We start from the raw sequence: 19,642 nt of genomic DNA on the forward strand, positions 1-19,642 counted from the left end.
CGCATACGTGCATGTGTGCCTGCGTTCATGCATGTGCATGGTAAAAAAAAAAGTATGTAAAATGTTTGATGTTTATTTTATTATCAATTGAGCAATTAAACCGATAACCTCAACCACCCATCCCTCCCTTCATAAAAAAAGCCTGTAATAATGAATAGCCCTCCCAACCATTTCGGATTCAGCGGGACTGTCTTGACTTAAGGGCTTACTCCCACTGTTCACTGCTCTTGCCCCGACTTCTCCTCTCAGTGAAGTGAATAATTTAACTGAATTCAGCGCATAAATTAAACTCTCATCAGATCTGGTTTCCCAGCACTGGACTAGAACTTAAGAGCTTTGTGTCCATACATACAGTGGGTACGGAAAGTATTCAGACCCCTTTAAATTTTTCACTCTTTGTTTCATTGCAGCCATTTGGTGAATTCAAACAAGTTCATTTTTTTCTCATTAATGTACACTCTGCACCCCATCTTGACAGAAAAAAACCCAGAAATGTTTACAAATTTATTAAACAAGAAAACCTGAAATATAACATGTTCAAAAGTATTCAGACCCTTTGCCAGACACTCAGATTAAAGTCACATGCTGTCCATTTACTTGTGATCCTCCTTGAGCTGGTTCTACTCCTTCATTGGAATCCAGCTGTGTTTAACCCCTTCACAACCGTCGGATTTTGCGCTTTTCGTTTTTTTTTCTCCATTCTTCCGAGTGACGTAACTTTTTTATTTTTCTGTCAATATAGCCATGTGAGGTCTTGTTTTTTTGCGGAATTTGTAGTTGTACATTTAAATGAAACCATGAGTTTTACCATATAGTGTACTGGAAATTGGCAAAAAAATTCCAAATGCGGAAAAATTGCAAAAAAAGGGCGATTGCATGATTGTTTTTGAGATATTTTATTCACTGTATTCACTATATGGTAAAACTGATGTGTCGGTGTAATGCCTCAGGTCAGTACGAGTTCATAGACACCAAAAATGTCTACGTTTACTTTTATCTAAGGGGTTAAAAAAATCAAACGTTTGTCCAAAAAAAAGTGGCGCACATTTTGCGCCATTTTCCATGACCCATAGCATTCTCATTTTATGGGATCTGGGGCTCAGTGATGACATTTTTTGCGTCTCGTGCTAATGTTTTCAATGGTACCATTTTTGCGCAGATGCTACGTTTGGATCACCTGTTATTGCATTTTCTGTAATTTGCGGCGACCAAAAAACGTGATTTTGTTGTTTGGAATTTTTTTGGCCACTACGCCGTTTACCAATCAGATTAATTGATTCTATATTTTGATAGATTGGGCATTTCTGAACGCGGTAACACCAAATGTGTGTCCATTTTTTAGGGTTTTTATCCTTCAATTTTCAATGGGGCAAATGGAGGGTGATTTGAACTTTTAGGTTTTTTTTTTGTTTTTTTTTTAATTTTTCAAGACTTTTCTTTTACTTGTTTTATTTTACTAGTCCCTCTAGCTACACCGCTGTGAACACCAGAAATGATCAGCTCTTGTCTCACGCAGATCTCGGCTGGATGAAACAGGAAGTGAGTCATGTGAGCTACAAGGGTCATCACATGACTCTGCTGCCATGACAACCATCGAATCCATGTGATCAAGTCACGTGATTTCCAGTGTCGAGTGGTGAGTAAACTTTAACTGCGACTATAATGGCGCTGTCACAGTTTGACAGTGCCATTTAAGGGGTTAACAGGTAAGGTCAGATCGCGGATCTGCTCATGCCTGCTAGGCACACATGTCAGCTTTACTAATCAGCTGACATGTGTGCGTATCCCCTTCGGCTGGCGCAGATTAACACTATGACCACTGGGAAGTAATTTTACTGCCTGCAGTCATTAAGGGGTCAATTAAATTGATGGGACTTGATTTGGAAAGGCACACACCTGTCTATATAAGGCCTTACAGCTCACAGTACATGTCAGACCAAATGAGAATCATGAGGTCAACGGAACTGCCCAAGGAGCTTAGTGACAGAATTCTGGCTAGGCACAGATCTGGCCAAGGTTCCAAAAATTTTTTTGCAGTACTCAAGGTTCCTAAGAGCACAGTGGCCTCCATAATCCTTAAATAGATAAGTTTGAGACCACCAGAACTCTTCCTAGACCTGGCCGTCCAGCCAAACTGAGCAATTGTGGGAGAGGAGCCTTAGTGAGAGAGGTAAAGAAGAAGCCCAAGATCACTGTGGCTGAGCTCCAGAAATGCAAGGAAGAATGGCAGAGGATCCCCAAAACCAGGTGTGAAAAAACTTGTTGTGTCATTTCCAAGAAGACTCATGGCTGTACTAGCTCAAAAGGGTGCTTCTACTCAATACTGAGCAAAGGGTCTGAATACTTATGACCATGTGATATTTCAGTTTTTCTTGTTTAATAAATTTGCAAAACTTTTCTACATTTCTGTTTTTTTTCTGTCAAGATGGGGTGCAGAGTGTCCATTAATGAGAAAAAAATGAACTTTTTTTGAATTTACCAAATGGCTGCAATGAAATATAGAGTGAAAAATGTAAAGGGGTCTGAATACTTTCCGTACCCACTGTATGTATGTAGCTGCTCTACCATTGAGCCACTGCGTGTACTTGGTAATCTTGACCTGTATTGCAGGCACAGAAGCAGATTATTCAGCAACGTAGAGATATACATAGATCTCTACTGTACCTCTATATAGGTGAAAAAAAGTCTGATTCTTTTGTTCCTATAAAACTACTATAAAGAAATGAGAAAACATTACAAAAATGTTTTTTTTTCACCCACCCTGGAATCAAACCAGCAGTTACCAACCATGTTACAGCAGCCCTGTTGAGCCACAGCCTCTGCTGTTATCAGAAGGAGGATTTTACTGTATATAGTTGAAACTGCAGTGCATCCTCTGACTCCACAGATTACACTGGACATCCAATGTGCAGAGCAGCTTCTTTTTGTCCTGTATTCTAGAGGGAAAGTAAGTTTTTCTTTTTTGTAATAAAATTACTAAAAATACCAATAAGATAATAGAATGTAATTTTTATTGCGCTCTAAACAATAAGTATCACAAATCTGCAAATAATATGGACAAATTTGGTGTCCTTTTAATTGTAACGACCTGACCAACACAGAGAACAGATTATTTATGGGGATCGGTAAACATGGCGTGATTATTTTTCTCTTTCAACCCATAAAAAATGTAATAAAGATCTATCGCTGAAGCTGTGTTCACACATAGTGTTAATGCTGAGTATTATGTAGGTGTCCACACCACGAGCACAATAACAATCTTCTCCGATTATTGACTGTTTGCTGTGTTTTTTATGTATTTTCCCGATATTTGATACACATGTGAATCCTGGTTTTTAATGCATTTTAATACTACAGAAAATTCTGGATTCTGGATTTAAAAATGCAACGGCATTTTTTGTGCTTGCATTTTTTTCAGACTCCACAAAGAAGCCTAGAGAAAAAAAACGAACAAAAGCGCAAAGTTCCGCAGCGTCTTTAAACGCCCCGAGGGCGGAGAAATCATGACGTCACACCCACTCTGCTTGGACATTTAGTCCGTGTTCACGTGGTGTAAATGCCAGGTTTTTCTGCTGCTTTTTTTTTGCACAGAAATTCTACTGTGTGTAACTGTCCAAGCAAAGTGGATGAGATTTCATGAAAAGACGCTGCTGAACTCTGCTTTTTTTTCTCTAGAGGTTTCTATGTGGAGCTTCAAAAAACATATGGAAAAAACTGCAGATCTATATATATATATAAGAGCAGAATCCAAACTTTTCTGTACTATAAAAACGCAACTTCTGCACCAAAAACACAAGAAATAATGGGGAAAATGAACAAGAACTGCAGCAAAAATGCAACAATCAGAGACTATTGTTATTGTGTTGTTTGGTGCAGACAGCGGCAGAGAACAAAAAACTCCGGATTTCTGCAACATGTGAACACGGCCTTACACATACAAAAAAGAACGTCAGATAGTGACACATATAAATATAAGAAAATTATGGCTGCTATGAATGAATGAACAGTCCGGGGCATCTGCTGAACGCCCCTTACTGCCAAATGGGTGTGGCTAGGGGCAGGGTAAAATATACCGCACAGTGCGCCATATATTTTGTTCCTCTTTCTGTTCTTCGGAAGTTGGGAGATATGATGCTTCTTCTGCACCTCATTATAACCACAGGATTGTCAGCTCCTGTATCATCACCTCCATCATTATCATGTCAGTGATGCCCTGCAGTCAGGGTCAAAAACACCGCACTTCCTGTACACTCCAAAATAGCTCCTCCCACACATTGCCATGACGTCATCACAGAACCTCAGCTCACGTGAAGGCTGCATCTATCCTAATCCGAGGCTTGGAACGCACAAGCCGGATATTGAAGGAACAGCTTCCAGTATCTCAGCGAACCAGACGAGGGAGGAGTCACCGCTCAGACTGCAGTCTCCTAACGTAATTTATTCTATCTCCTAGTGTAACTACAGCAGGAGCAGACTGTGGTGTCCTGTGTGTAGTGTAAGGCAGAGGGAGCAGACTGTGGTGTCCTGTGTGTGGTGTAACTACAGCAGGAGCAGACTGTGGTGTCCTGTGTGTGGTGTAACTACAGCAGGAGCAGACTGTGGTGTCCTGTGTGTGGTGTAACTACAGCAGGAGCAGACTGTGGTGTCCTGTGTATAGTGTAACTACAGCAGGAGCAGACTGTGGTGTCCTGTGTGTAGTGTAAGGCAGAGGGAGCAGACTGTGGTGTCCCGCGTGTAGTGTAAGGCAGGGGGAGCAGACTGTGGTGTCCTGTGTGTAGTGTAAGGCAGGGGGAGCAGACTGTGGTGTCCTGTGTGTAGTGTAAGGCAGAGGGAGCAGACTGTGGTGTCCCGCGTGTAGTGTAAGGCAGAGGGAGCAGACTGTGGTGTCCTGCGTGTAGTGTAAGGCAGGGGGAGCAGACTGTGGTGTCCTGCGTGTAGTGTAAGGCAGGGGGAGCAGACTGTGGTGTCCTGTGTGTAGTGTAAGGCAGAGGGAGCAGACTGTGGTGTCCTGTGTGTAGTGTAAGGCAGGGGGAGCAGACTGTGGTGTCCTGCGTGTAGTGTAAGGCAGGGGGAGCAGACTGTGGTGTCCCGCGTGTAGTGTAAGGCAGAGGGAGCAGACTGTGGTGTCCTGCGTGTAGTGTAAGGCAGGGGGAGCAGACTGTGGTGTCCTGCGTGTAGTGTAAGGCAGAGGGACCAGACTGTGGTGTCCTGCGTGTAGTGTAAGGCAGGGGGAGCAGACTGTGGTGTCCTGTGTGTAGTGTAAGGCAGAGGGAGCAGACTGTGGTGTCCTGTGTGTAGTGTAAGGCAGAGGGAGCAGACTGTGGTGTCCTGCGTGTAGTGTAAGGCAGGGGGAGCAGACTGTGGTGTCCTGCGTGTAGTGTAAGGCAGGGGGAGCAGACTGTGGTGTCCTGCGTGTAGTGTAAGGCAGGGGGAGCAGACTGTGGTGTCCTGTGTGTAGTGTAAGGCAGAGGGAGCAGACTGTGGTGTCCTGTGTGTAGTGTAAGGCAGGGGGAGCAGACTGTGGTGTCCTGTGTGTAGTGTAAGGCAGGGGGAGCAGACTGTGGTGTCCTGTGTGTAGTGTAAGGCAGGGGGAGCAGACTGTGGTGTCCTGTGTGTAGTGTAAGGCAGGGGGAGCAGACTGTGGTGTCCTGTGTGTAGTGTAAGGCAGGGGGAGCAGACTGTGGTGTCCTGTGTGTAGTGTAAGGCAGGGGGAGCAGACTGTGGTGTCCTGCGTGTAGTGCAAGGCAGGGGGAGCAGACTGTGGTGTCCTGTGTGTAGTGTAAGGCAGGGGGAGCAGACTGTGGTGTCCTGTGTGTAGTGTAAGGCAGGGGGAGCAGACTGTGGTGTCCTGTCTGTATATTATTATTATTATACAGGAGGAGCAGACTGTGGTGTCCTGTCTGTTGTTGTTATTATTACGTGCTGCCTCAAGGTTTCAGTCACTTTGGAACGGCACACCATTTTTGCAAAGTTGATGCAAACTGGAAAGTTAGGCTGACTATTGAATAGGGTTTGTCAGGCTGGCACGTGGTGCTAATTTCCTTAAAGGGAACCTGTCACCACTTTTTTGGCCTAAAAGCTGCGGCCACCACCACCGGGCTCTTATATACAGCATTCTAACATCCCGTATATAAGAGCCCAGGCCGGGAGTATAACATAAAAACCACTTTATAATACTCACCTAACGGTCACGCGATGGGCGTCTCTGTTGTCCAGTGCCAGCGCCTCTTCTTTCGGCCATCTTCGTCCTCTTTTTCAAGCCTGGGTGCATGACGCGTCTACATCATACACACTCGCCGTTCCTGCGCAGGCGCACTACAATACTTTGTTCTGCCCTGCTCAGGACCTGAATGCTGGCGAGTGTGGATGACGTCGGACGCGTCATGCACTGCGGCTAGAGAAGGAGAACAAAGATGAATAAAAGAGGCGGCGCCGGACGGAGATGCCCATAAGGCCCACAGTTCGACCATTAGGTGAGTATTATAAAGTGTTTTTCTTTGTCGCTCCTTTGGGAGACCCAGACAATTGGGTGTATAGCTTCTGCCTCTGGAGGCCACACAAAGTATTACACTTTAAAAAGTGTAACCCCTCCCCTCTGCCTATACACCCTCCCGTGGACCACGGGCTCCTCAGTTTTATGCTTTGTGTGGAAGGAGGCACACATCCACTCATGAATTCTCAGACTTTTTATGTCGGTTGGAAGAAAAGAGGACCCCCACGGGGTCCCCGGCATGTTCCCTTCTCACCCCACTATGTCGGCGGTGTTGTTAAGGTTGAGGTACCCATTGCGGGTACAGAGGCTGGAGCCACATGCCGTCTCCTTCACCATCCCTTATGCGGCTCTGGGAGAAGTGGGATCCTGAGCGGTCTTCCATTTGCTGGGACCGTGCTCCATCCGCAGCCCTTGAGGGAACCTGCCGGACCGGAGCCTCTTCAACCCCAGGGACCGGGCCCTGCAACTTAAAGGTACTCTGTATCCCTGTCGGGGATCGTACAGAGAGCGCACCTTCTTCCCGGGAGCCGCAGTACTTTTAAAACTGAGGAGGACGGTGGACTTGCGCGCCGACCGTGCCTGCTTGTCGGACGCGGCCTCAAATTTAGTCCCCGGCTTCACCGCGGCCTAGTCGCAAAAATCCCGCCCCCGGGCCTGCCTGTCAGGGGTAAGGGCGGGTTCTCCGGCATGACGTCGGATGTGAGGGCTGGAGCATCCTGCATGTCTTCCTCCCCCCTCACTGACCACTGTGGGGACCCCAGATTCCCGCTCTTGGCTGGCGCCGCCCTCGGCTCCACTCCTCCCCTGAGAGCTCCGGCGGCCATTTTCTGGCATTCTGCCGGTGGATGCTTCTCAGTGAACAGCTCAGCAGCTCCGGGGGATCCAAGGCAGGGAATCTGGAGGACACACTCCGCTCGTTAGCGGTCGGTAAGCCACACCGGTCACCCGGTGCTGGCCCCCCTGGGGTGCCGGTATATGTATATGTATGTATATATATATATATATATATATATATATATATATATATATATATATATATATATATGTATATATATATATATATATATATGTTTATTCAATAGATATATATATATATTTATCTGTTCGGTCAGTCCGTATACCTTGGTCCCTATATACCCTCAGTTGGTCACTCTCCTAGGAGACAACAGTACGCGAAATACGTTTTTTGATCACTCTAACTTCAGGGATGCTGTCCAGAAGTCCAGGGCGGTCCCGGACAAGCGCTTTGCTAAACGGCATACTGACACGCGTTATCCCTTTCCATCTGAGGTTGTTAAGGGCTGGTCTCACTCTCCCAAGGTGGATCCGCCAGTCTCCAAATTGGCTGCTAGATCCGTTGTGTCTGTTGCAGATGGCTCATCCCTGAAGGATGCCACTGACAGACAGATGGACTTCACCAAGAGCTCTATCTATGAGGCCACGGGCGCGTCTTTCGCCCCGGCCTTTGCCGCTGTGTGGGCTCTCTAAGCGATCTCGGCTTGTCTGGCTGAGATTAATGCTGTCACACGGAATTCTGCTCCGAATGTTTCGTCTTTGACTTCCCAGGCATCTGCCTTTTCGTCCTACGCCATGAAGCCGTCCTGGACTCCGCTAGCCGAACGGCTGTAGCATCCGCTAACTCCGTGGCAGTCCGCAGGGCCATGTGGCTGCGCGAATGGAAAGCAGACTTGGCTTCCAAAAGGTTATTAACTGGTCTGCCTTTTTCTGGCGACCGTTTATTTGGCGAACGATTGGATGAGATTATTAAGGAATCCAAGGGAAAGGAATCCTCCTTACCCCAGTCCAGACCTAAGAAGCCTCCGCAACGAAAAATACAATCAAGGTTTCGGATGGAATCTCTTCGCTCAGTCATCGCCTCGTCACAAGGAGACTTCCTGGCATCGATCGACATCAAGGATGCTTATCTCCATGTGCCGATCGCACCCGAACATCAACGTTTCCTGCGTTTCGCCATCGGGGACGAACACCTCCAGTTCGTCGCATTGCCCTTCGGCCTGGCGACAGCCCCACGGGTTTTCACCAAAGTCATGGTATCCGTCATGGCGGTCCTACATTCTCAGGGCCACTCGGTGATCCCCTACTTGGACGATCTCCTAGTCAGGGCCCCTTCTCGGGTGGCGTGTCAACAAAGCCTTACCGTCGCTCTGGCGACTCTCCAGCAGTTCGGGTGGATCATCAACTTCCCGAAATCCAAGTTGACACCAACCCAATCACTGACTTACCTTGGGATGGAGTTTCACACACAGCCAGCGTTAGTCAAGCTACCGCGGGACAAACAGCTTTCTCTGCAGGCAGGGGTGCAATCACTTCTTCGGAGTCAATCACACCCCTTAAGGCGCCTCATGCACTTCCTGGGGAAGATGGTGGCAGCTATGGAGGCAGTGCCGTTTGCACAATTTCATCTACGGCCACTCCAATGGGATATTCTCCGCAAATGGGACAAGAGTGCGGCTTCCCTCGACAAGAACGTCTCTCTTTCCCTCGCGACCAAAGTATTCACTTCAGTGGTGGCTCCTACCCACATCTCTGTCGGGAGGAAGATCATTCCTACCCCCAACCTGGGCTGTGGTCACCACGGACGCGAGCCTGTCAGGTTGGGGAGCGGTTTTTCTCCACCACAGGGCTCAAGGAACCTGGACTCCGATAGAATCGTCCCTTCAGATCAATATTCTGGAGATAAGGGCAGTATATCTAGCCCTATTGGCTTTCCATCGGTGGCTGGAGGGCAGGCAGATCCGAATCCAGTCGGACAACGCCACTGCCGTCGCCTACATCAACCACCAAGGCGGCACTCACAGTCGTCTGGCCTTCCAGGAAGTCCGGCGGATTTTGCAGTGGGTGGAAGCCACAGGCTCCACCATCTCCGCAGTTCACATCCCTGGCGTAGAAAACTGGGAAACAGATTTTCTCAGTCGTCAGGGCATGGACGCGGGGGAATGGTCTCTTCACCCAGACGTGTTTCAGGAGATCTCTCGCCGCTGGGGAACGCCGGACGTCGATCTCATGGCGTCACGGCACAACAACAAGGTCCCGGCCTTCATGGCACGGTCTCAGGATCACAGAGCTCTGGCGGCGGATGCGTTAGTGCAGGATTGGTCGCAGTTCCGACTGCCGTATGTGTTTCCCCCTCTGGCAATGCTGCCCAGAGTACTACGCAAGATCAGGTCCGACTGCCGTCGCGCCATTCTCGTCGCTCCAGACTGGCCGAGGCGGTCGTGGTATCCGGATCTGTGGCATCTCACGGTGGGTCAACCGTGGGCACTTCCAGACCGCCCAGACTTGCTGTCACAAGGTCCGTTTTTCCATCTGAATTCTGTGGCCCTCAACCTGACTGTGTGGCCATTGAGTCCTGGCTCCTAGCGTCTTCAGGGTTATCTCAGGATGTCATTGCCACCATGAGACAGGCCAGGAAGCCAACGTCCGCCAAGATATATTATAGGTCTTGGCAAATCTTCCTGTCTGGTGCACTGCTAACGGTTTTTCTCCATGGCCGTTTGCCTTACCCACATTCCTTTCATTCCTTCAATCTGGAGTGGACAAGGGTTTGTCCCTTGGCTCTATCAAGGGCCAAGTGTCAGCGCTCTCCGTGTTTTTTCAAAAGCGTCTAGCCAGGCTTCCGCAGGTCCGCACGTTCCTGCAGGGGGTCTGCCACATAGTCCCACCTTACAAACGTCAGTTGGAACCTTGGGACCTTAACAGGGTCCTGACGGCTCTTCAAAATCTGCCTTTTGAGCCACTGCGGGATGTCTCTCTCTCCCGTCTTTCGCAGAAGGTGGCCTTCCTAGTGGCAGTTACGTCTCTTCGGAGAGTGTCTGAGCTTGCAGCGCTGTCATGCAAAGCTCCCTTCCTGGTTTTTCACCAGGATTAGGTGGTTCTCCGTCCGGTCCCGGAATTTCTCCCTAAGGTGGTATCCCCTTTTCATCTAAATCAGGATATCTTCTTGCCTTCCTTTTGCCCTAATCCAATTCACCAGTGTGAAAAGGATTTGCACTCTTTGGATCTAGTGAGAGCACTCCGGTTCTACGTGTCTCGCACGGCGCCCCTGCGCCGTTCAGATGCGCTCTTTGTCCTTGTCGCTGGCCAGCGTAATGGCTCTCAGGCCTCCAAGTCAACCTTGGCTCAGTGGATCAAGGAACCGATTCTCGAGGCCTACCGTTCTTCTGGGCTTCCACTTTTTCAGGGTTGAAAGCCCATTCTACCAGAGCCGTAGGTGCGTCCTGGGCATTGCGGCACCGGGCGACTGCTCAGCAGGTGTGTCAGGCAGCTACGTGGTGTAGTCTGCACACTTTTACGAAGCACTATCAAGTGCATACCTATGCGTCGGCTGACGCCAGTCTAGGTAGGCGAGTCCTTCAGGCGGCGGTTGCCCACCTGTAAGAGGGGGCCGTTTTTCGGCTTTTTCGATTGAGGTATTCTTTTACCCACCCAGGGACTGCTCTTGGACGTCCCAATTGTCTGGGTCTCCCAATGGAGCGACAAAGAAAAAGGGAATTTTGTTTACTTACCGTAAATTCCTTTTCTTCTAGCTCCTATTGGGAGACCCAGCACCCGCCCCTGTGCCCTTTGGGCTGGTTGTTCTTTTGTGTACACATGTTGTTCATGTTGAATTGTTCTTTTGGTTCATGGTCTTCAGTTCTCCGAACATCCTTCGGATTGAATTTACCCTAGACCAATTTATAAGTTTTCTCCTTCCTGCTTTTGCACCAAAACCGAGGAGCCCGTGGTCCACGGGAGGGTGTATAGGCAGAGGGGAGGGGGTTACACTTTTTAAAGTGTAATACTTTGTGTGGCCTCCAGAGGCAGAAGCTATACACCCAATTGTCTGGGTCTCCCAATAGGAGCTAGAAGAAAAGGAATTTACGGTAAGTAAACAAAATTCCCTTTTTTATGTTATACCCCCGGCCTGGGCTCTTATATACGGGATGTTAGAATGCTGTATATAAGAGCCAGGTGGTGGTGGCCGCAGCTTATACGCCAAAAAAGTGGTGACAGGTTCCCTTTAATTAACACCAATAACTTGCAGGTACATGAAAGTGTTCTCTAATTTTGATCAATGTTCTTTATCATGTATCACATTTACAGTTTTATGTGCTTTTCAAAAAATTCAATTTATCAAATAAGCTTAAAATACTGCGAGTTTACTCATGTTAGGATATAATCACATAGGATGACACAATGACCTTAAAGGGAACCCGTCAGGTCTAATATGCACACAGAACCACGAGCAGTTCTGGGTGCATATTGCTAACCCCTGCCTAACCGGTCCTGTAAACACTAGAATAGATAATGAGATCTTTAGAAAAAGTATTTCTAAAGATTTCTTTGTCGCTCTATTGGGAGACCCAGACAATTGGGTGTATAGGCTATGCCTCCGGAGGCTGCACAAAGTATTACACTCAAAAGTGTTAAGCCCCTCCCCTTCTGCCTATACACCCCCCGTGCTCTCACGGGATCCTCAGTTTTTTTGCTTTGTGCGAAGGAGGCAGACCTGCACACATAGCTCCACAGATTAGTCAGCAGCAGCTGCTGACTATGTCGGATGGAAGAAAAGTGGGCCCATATAGGGCCCCCAGCATGCTCCCTTCTCACCCCACTTTTGTCGGCGGTGTTTGTTAAGGTTGAGGTACCCATTGCGGGTACGGAGGCTGGAGCCCACATGCTGTTTTCCTTCCCCATCCCCCTTAGGGCTCTGGGTGAAGTGGGATCCAGGATCGGTCTCCAGGCACTGAGGCCGTGCTCCATCCACAACTCCTGAGGAGCCTGCTGGATAGGAGCCGGGTATCGATCAGGGACAGGGCCCTGCATCTCTGAGGTACTCTGTGTCCCCGTGGGGACCGCGCACAGCAGCACTCCAGCATTGCTGGGTGTGCTAGTGCACCGGGGACTGCGGCGCTGACCGCCTTTGGTGCCATTATACACTGCAGCGGTGCTGAGTGTATTTGTGTATGGGGACGGCCGCGCTGACCGCCGCCGCCAGTGTTTTTACTGAGGCGCGGCTGGGACTTGTAGTGCGCCGGGGGCTCTGCGCTGGCCGCGCTTTTACGGCGGCCGCGCTTATAACTAGAGTCCCCGGCTTTTTGGGCCTAGTCTCCGTTCTTCCCGCCCTCAGCCCTGTCAGTCAGGGGAAGGGCGGGACGCTGCACAGGACGAGCAGCACTGAGGGCTGGAGCATGCTTTGCATACTCCACCCCCCTCACTGTGCACACTGTGACTCCAACTCCCGCACTTTCTCGGTCACGCCCACGACTCCCTCATCTCCTCAGGACGCCGGCAGCCATTACTGTCAGCTCCTAGGACGCTGCAGAGGGGAGACAAACTCTGGGGGACCCAGGCACGAGTGCAGGGGGCCACACAACCGCTTCAGCGGGCGGTAAGCAGCACCTGAGGTGCTGATTTCACTGGTGTAGTAGTGTGTTTAGAGTTTATATCTTTGCTATACTTTACACTGTATGGTGCACAGTCAATTTTCTGGTCATATACCTTGTGGTGTGGCTCAAAGGGCAACAAAACACAGGCTTACTACGCTGCCAGCGCCGCATGTGCAAACCGGCAGGTTCCATTGGCCCTCATGGTGGACCCCTGTGGCATTTGTTCTGGCCTCTGCTCAAGGGGTCCCAGGGACAACAACCAACGGAGTTTGCAGTTTTTTACTGACAGACTTTCTGAGACTAGCTTGCAGTCCAGACTGGTATCTCAGACCATGGGCACTGTACAATCACTGCCCTCTATTCCCCTCAGTTGGAACAACAATGTTCCCCCGGGGTGTCTTATAGGTCCCAGGGTGAAGTCTCTGACACGGACCGCAGTCCCAGACCGCCTAGGCGAGCTCGCTTAGACACCCCCTCGACCTCATCACATTGTTCAGGGTCTCAGAGAAATGACTCTCTGTATCAGAAGAGGAGGTAGCTGATCAGGATTCTGATCCTGATGCCGCTCTCTACCTTGATATCCCTGAGGCGGACGCCATAGTGAATGCTCTTATTGCGTCCATAAAAATGATGCTGGATGTTTCTCTCTCAGGCTCATCCAGCAGAAGGGTCACCTTCTCAAGGTTCCTCAAGAGTACAGCGAGTAGGTTTCTGGATCACTCTGACGTCTCAGAGGCAGTCCAAACACACCGAGTTTGTCCGGATAAGCGTTTCTTCCAAGCGCTTTAAGGATACACTTTATCCCTTCCCCCCTGACGTGGTCAGGGCTGGACTCAGTGTCCCAAGGTGGATTCTCCAATCTCTAGACTGGCGGCTAGATCCATAGTGGCAGTTGAAGATGGGGATTCGCTCAGGGATGCCACTGACAGACAGATGGAGCTCTGGTTGAAATCCATCTATGAAGCCATCGGCGCGCCTTTTGCTCCAGCATTCGCAGCCGTATGGGCGCTCCAAGCTATTGCAGCGGATCAGGCGCAAATTGACGCACTTACACGTACGCCTGCGCCGCAAGTGGCGTCTGTAACCTCTCAAACTTCGGCATTGCGTCCTACGCTATTAATGCTGTCCTGGACTCTGCGAGCCGTACGGCGGTTGCAGCCGACAATTCGGTGGCAATACGCAGGGCCTTGTGGCTTCGGGAATGGAAGGCAGATTCAGCTTCCAAAAAAAAGTGCTTAACTGCTTAACCGGTTTGCCATTTTCTGGCGACCGTTTGTTTGGTGAATTCTCCTCGCCCAAACGTCCTCAGAAAGGTCAGAGGAACTCCGATCCATGGCGGTCTAAGGCACGCCCTTAAAAGACCGCCGGAGGTGCCGCCACCAAGGCGGCTTCCTCATGACCTACGGCCCTCACACCGCATCCTCGGTCGGAGGCAGGCTCTCCCGCCTTTCAGACATTTCGCTGCCACAGGTTAAGGACCGTTGGGTGAGAGACATTCTGTCTCACGGTCACAGGATAGAGTCAACTCTCGTCCTCCGACTTGATTTTTCAGAACATCCCCGCCTCCCGAGCGAGCCGATGCTCTTCTGCAGGCGCTGGGCACTCTGAAGACAGAAGGAGTGGTGATCCCGGTTCCTCTTCAGCAACAGGGTCACGGTTTTTACTCCAACCTGTTTGTGGTCCCAAAGAAGGACGGATCTTTCCGTCCTGTCCTGGACCTAAAACTGCTCCACAAACATGTAACAGCCAAGCGGTTCAGGATGGAATCCCTCCGCTCCGTCATCGCCTCAATGTCCCGAGGAAATTTCCTTGCATCGTTCGATATCAAGGAGGCTTATCTCCACGTACTTATTGCTCCAGAGCATCAGCGCTTCCTGCGCTTCGCCATCGGAGATGAACACCTGCAGTTCGTGGCACTGCCGTTCGGCCTGGCGACAGCCCCACAGGTTTTCACCAAGGTCATGGCTGCAGTGCTTGCGATCCTCCACTCTCAGGGTCACTCGGTGATCCCTTACTTAGACGATCTGCTGGTCAAGGCTCCCTCTCAAGAGGCATGCCAGCACAGCCTCACCGCTACTCTGGATACTTTCCAGACTTTCGGGTGGATCATCAATTTTTCCAAAGTCAAATCTGACACCGGCCCAATCGCTGACATATCTTGACATGGAGTTGTCATACCCTCTCAGCGATAGTGAAGCTTCCGCTGAACAAACACCGTTCACTACAGACGGGGGTGCAATCTCTAGGTCAGTCACTCCCCTTGAGGCGCCCCACGCACTTCCTCGGGAAGATGGTGGCAGCAATGGGGGCAGTCCCTTTCACGCAGTGTTCATCAGCGTCCTTTCCAAAGGGACTCCTACGCAAGGAGACAGGAATCCGACATTCCTCAACAGGAACGTCTCCCTCTCTCAGGCATACCACTTCATTGTCGAGGGGAAATTCCTTCCTTCTCCCATCCTGGGCAGTGGTCACGACGGACGTGAGTAGGTTTCAGTGGGGAGCAGTTTTTCTCCACCACAGGGCTCAAGGTACGTGGACTCACCATTGAGTCCTCGCTTCTGATCAATGTTCTGGAGATCAGAGCAGTGTATCTCGTCCTAAAAGCGTTCCAGCAGTGGCTGGAAGGCAAGAAGATCCGAATTCAGTCGGACAACTCCACAGCGGTGGCTTACAGTCCGGCGGCTTCTGCTGTGGATGGAAGCCACAGCCTCCTCCATATCCGCAGTTCACATCCCAGGCGTGGAACACTTGGGAGCAGACTTTCTCAGTCGCCAGGACATGGACGCAGAGCAAGGGTCCCTTCACCAGGACGGGTTTCACGAGATATGTTGCCGCTAGGGCATGCCGGACTTCGACCTAATTGCGTTCCGGCACCACAACAAGGTACCGACGTTCATGGCACAGTCTCAAGATCCCAGAGCTATGGCGACAGACGCCTTAGTTCAACACTGCCAGACCGACCAGAATTGCTGTCTCAAGGGCCGTTTTTTCCATCTGAATTCTGGGGCCCTCAACCTGGCTGTGTGGCCATTGAGTCCTGGATTCTAGCGTCTTCAGGATTATCTCAAGAAGCCATTGCCACTATGAGACAGGCTAGTAAACAAACGTCCGCCAAGGTCTACCACAGGACGCGGAAAATCTTCCTGTCATGGTGCTCTGCTCAGGGTTTTTTCTCCCTGGCCATTTGCCTTGCCCCCCTCCCTGTCCTTCCTTCAATTTGGACTGGAAAAGGGTTCGTCGCTCGGCTCCCTTAAGGGACAAGTCTCAGCGCTCTCTGTGTTTTTTCCAGAAGCGCCTAGCCAGACTTCCACAGGTACGCACGTTCCTGCAGGGGGTTTGTCACATCGTTCCTTTTTACAAGCGGCCGTTACAACCTTCGGATCTGAACAGGGTGCTGATGTTCTTCAGAAGCCACCATTCGAGCCAATGAGAGATATTTCTCTCTCACGCCTTTCGCAGAAAGTGGTTTTCCTAGTAGCAGTCACTTCACTTCGGAGAGTGTCTGAGCTAGCAGCATTGTCATGCAAGGCCCCTTTCCTGGTTTTTCACCAGGACAAGGTGGTTCTGCGTCCGGTTCCGGAATTTCTCCCTAAGGTGGTATCCCCCTTTCATCTCAATCAGGATATCTCCTTACCTTCTTTTTGTCCTCATCCAGTTCACCAATGTGAAAAGGATTTGCACTTGTTAGATCTGGTGAGAGCACTCAGACTCTACATTTCTCGTACGGCGCCCCTGCGCCGCTCGGATGCACTCTTTGTCCTTGTCGCTGGCCAGCGTAAAGGGTCACAGACTTCCAAATCAACCTTGACTCGGTGGATCAAGCAGGGCTGTGGAGTCGGAGTCGGAGTCGTGGAGTCGGAGTCGGAGTCGGAGCTCATTTTGGTGGAGTCGGAGTCGGTATAAAATGCACCGACTCCGACTCCTAAAATATATAATAAATTGGGGACAGGAGTGCAATGCAGAATGTGCTGAATATTTTACTAAATAATAACATTTAGTATAATGCGTATATTTAAGTGAAAAATTTATTGTAGTACAATGTGAACATCAGACATTTAATTGTTTTTATGATACAATAATCAAGATATTTGGATAGAACATAAAATATTTATTGGAATACAACTTTAGAACACAAAAAACTAATAAATTGTAAATATGTAATATATATATATATATATATATATATATATATATATATATATATATATATATATATATATATATATATATATACAGTGTATATACACACACAAGATATATATGTAATCTACTGTATATTACATAGTGTATTACTTATTTACAATTTATTACAGTTTTTTTGTGTTCTAAAGTTGTATTCCAATAAATATATTTTATGTTCTATCCAAATATCTTGATTATTGTATCATAAAAATTATTAAATGTCTGATGTTCACATACACATATTCATGTACTACAATAAATTTTTCACCTAACTATAAGCAATATATCGGAGTCGGAGTCGGAGTCGGAGTCGGAGTCGGAGTCGGAGTCGGAGTCGGAGTCGGAGTCGGAGTCGGAGTCGGAGTCGGAGTCGGAGCCGGAGCCGGAGCAAGAGAATTTGAGGAGTCGGAGTCGGAGTCGAAGGTTTGGCTTACCGACTCCACAGCCCTGGGATCAAGGAGCCAATTTTCGAAGCCTACCGTTCGGCTGGGCTTCCGGTTCTCTCAGGGCTGAAGGCCCATTCTACCAGAGCCGTGGACGCGTCCTGGGCTTTGAGGCACCAGGCTACGGCTCAGCAGGTGTGTCAGGCGGCTACCTGGTCGAGCCTGCACACTTTCACGAAACACTATCAGGTGCATACCTATGCTTCGGCGGATGCCAGCATAGGCAGACGTGTCCTTCAGGCGGCGGTTGCCCACCTGTAGGAAGGGGCCGTTTTTTCGGCTCTATTACGAGGTATTATTTTACCCACCCAGGGATTGCTTTTGGACATCCCAATTGTCTGGGTCTCCCAATAGAGCGACAAAGAAGAAGGGAATTTTGTTTACTTACCGTAAATTCCTTTTCTTCTAGCTCTAATTGGGAGACCCAGCACCCGCCCCTATTTTTTGTGTACACATGTTGTTCATGTTGAATGGTTTCAGTTCTCCGATATTCCTTCGGATTGAATCTACTTTAAACCAGTTTATAATTTTTTCCTCCTTCTTGCTTTTGCACCAAAACTGAGGATCCCGTGAGAGCACGGGGGGTGTATAGGCAGAAGGGGAGGGGCTTAACACTTTTGAGTGTAATACTTTGTGCAGCCTCCGTAGGCATAGCCTATACACCCAATTGTCTGGGTCTCCCAATTAGAGCTAGAAGAAAAGGAATTTACGGTAAGTAAACAAAATTCCCTTCTTTTATCATATGCTAATGAGGCCAGCGACTATTCCCAAGGGCGTTATATCCCCTGACTAGTCCGCCCTCTTAGCATGGTAGCAAGCCCCCAGGGGCGTACTAACATGCTATTCAATGCAGCATCACCAGCAGTGACGTGTGTACCTACTTCCACTGTCTCCACTGTTCAGAAGTGCCAGGGACTTCTGAACAGCGGACGCAGGTACGCACGTCACCGCTGGTCATGCTGCATTGAGTAGCATGTTAGCACGCCCCCGTGCGTGTGCTAACATTCTAAGAGGGCCGACTAGTTCAGGGAAGTAACGCTCTTGTGACTAGTCTCTGGCCTCATTAGCATATGATAAAGATCTTTAGAAATCCTTTTTCTAAAGATCCCTTTATCTATGTTAGTGTATACAGTGACAGTTAGGCAGGGATTGGCAATATGCACCCAGTACTTCGTGGTTCTGGGTGTATATTGGACCTGTCAGGTTCCCTTTAACACTTAGGAAATTGCGTGTTCTCTAATTTTGCTCTCCAGTGTATGTGACCTGAGAACCCTTTTTTAGGGTATGTGCGCACATTGCAGTTTTGTTTCTCCAGAAAAAACGCACCCTCTGGCAGAAAAAAATGCATAAAAAATGCAGTATTTTCAGTACGTTTTTGCCCCTGCATTTTTTTTTAACATTGTCAATGGCAAAACGCAGGGAAAAAACGCAGAAATGAAGTGACATGTTGCCACTTCCAAAACTGCAGGCAAAAAGGAAGCAACATGCACACATCCTTTCGGATTTCTCATAGACTTTGCTGGGGAAGGTCATACATGGAGTTCAGGACCACAAACTGCACCCAAAACGGAACCAAAAAAATTAGGCCTCAGAAAGACGTGCTGAAAAATGTTTGAAAATAACATTGAAAAATGTATCTGTAGCCTCAATCTCATCTTACATATTGGTAGCACTATATTATATTTTACCGAGGGATAATGAAAATTACCCTTCCATCCAGTAACTGTATGTTGTCCCACCAGAATCACTTCCCCACACCCCCAGCTTTGTGTCCTTGGTTTTGGGTTGTTTTGTACTTTGCGGCAACACATACCGTATTTTTCTTTTTATAAGAAGCACTCCAAATTTAGAGGGAAAATAAAAGGAAAAACAAAAATATGGTGTCAGTCAGTCTTATAATCTGATGGTGTCTTATCGGAGGGGGGGGCGGCAGCAGTGGTGGAGCGGGGTCACAAGAGGCCGGGGCGGTGCAGGGGCTGTCCCAGATGCTCATGAGCTCTGTGAAGCAGGACGAACATCTAGAAACTGTCGGCGGTGCAGACTTCAAAGAAATGGCGCCTGGAGTCAATGTGTTCGTAGATTGAGCTATCAGCTCCATGACAAGACGAGATCATATCTGCTCATGCACAACCTCC

At 48.8% G+C, this 19,642-nt stretch overlaps 1 protein-coding gene across 1 annotated transcript in view; it reads left to right on the plus strand.

Annotated features, from left to right (window-relative positions):
• Nucleotides 1-4,343: 4,343 nt before the first annotated feature.
• The window catches only part of LOC142312743 (uncharacterized), a 206,591-nt gene continuing 191,292 nt past the window's right edge, over nt 4,344-19,642 (plus strand). Inside the window, exon 1 of the mRNA XM_075351731.1 lies at nt 4,344-4,432. The gene's annotated coding sequence lies outside the window, so the exon portion shown is untranslated. The remainder of the gene's footprint in view (nt 4,433-19,642) is intronic.

This window comes from Anomaloglossus baeobatrachus, chromosome 5 (assembly GCF_048569485.1).
Source record: "Anomaloglossus baeobatrachus isolate aAnoBae1 chromosome 5, aAnoBae1.hap1, whole genome shotgun sequence".
NCBI lineage: Eukaryota > Metazoa > Chordata > Amphibia > Anura > Aromobatidae > Anomaloglossus > Anomaloglossus baeobatrachus.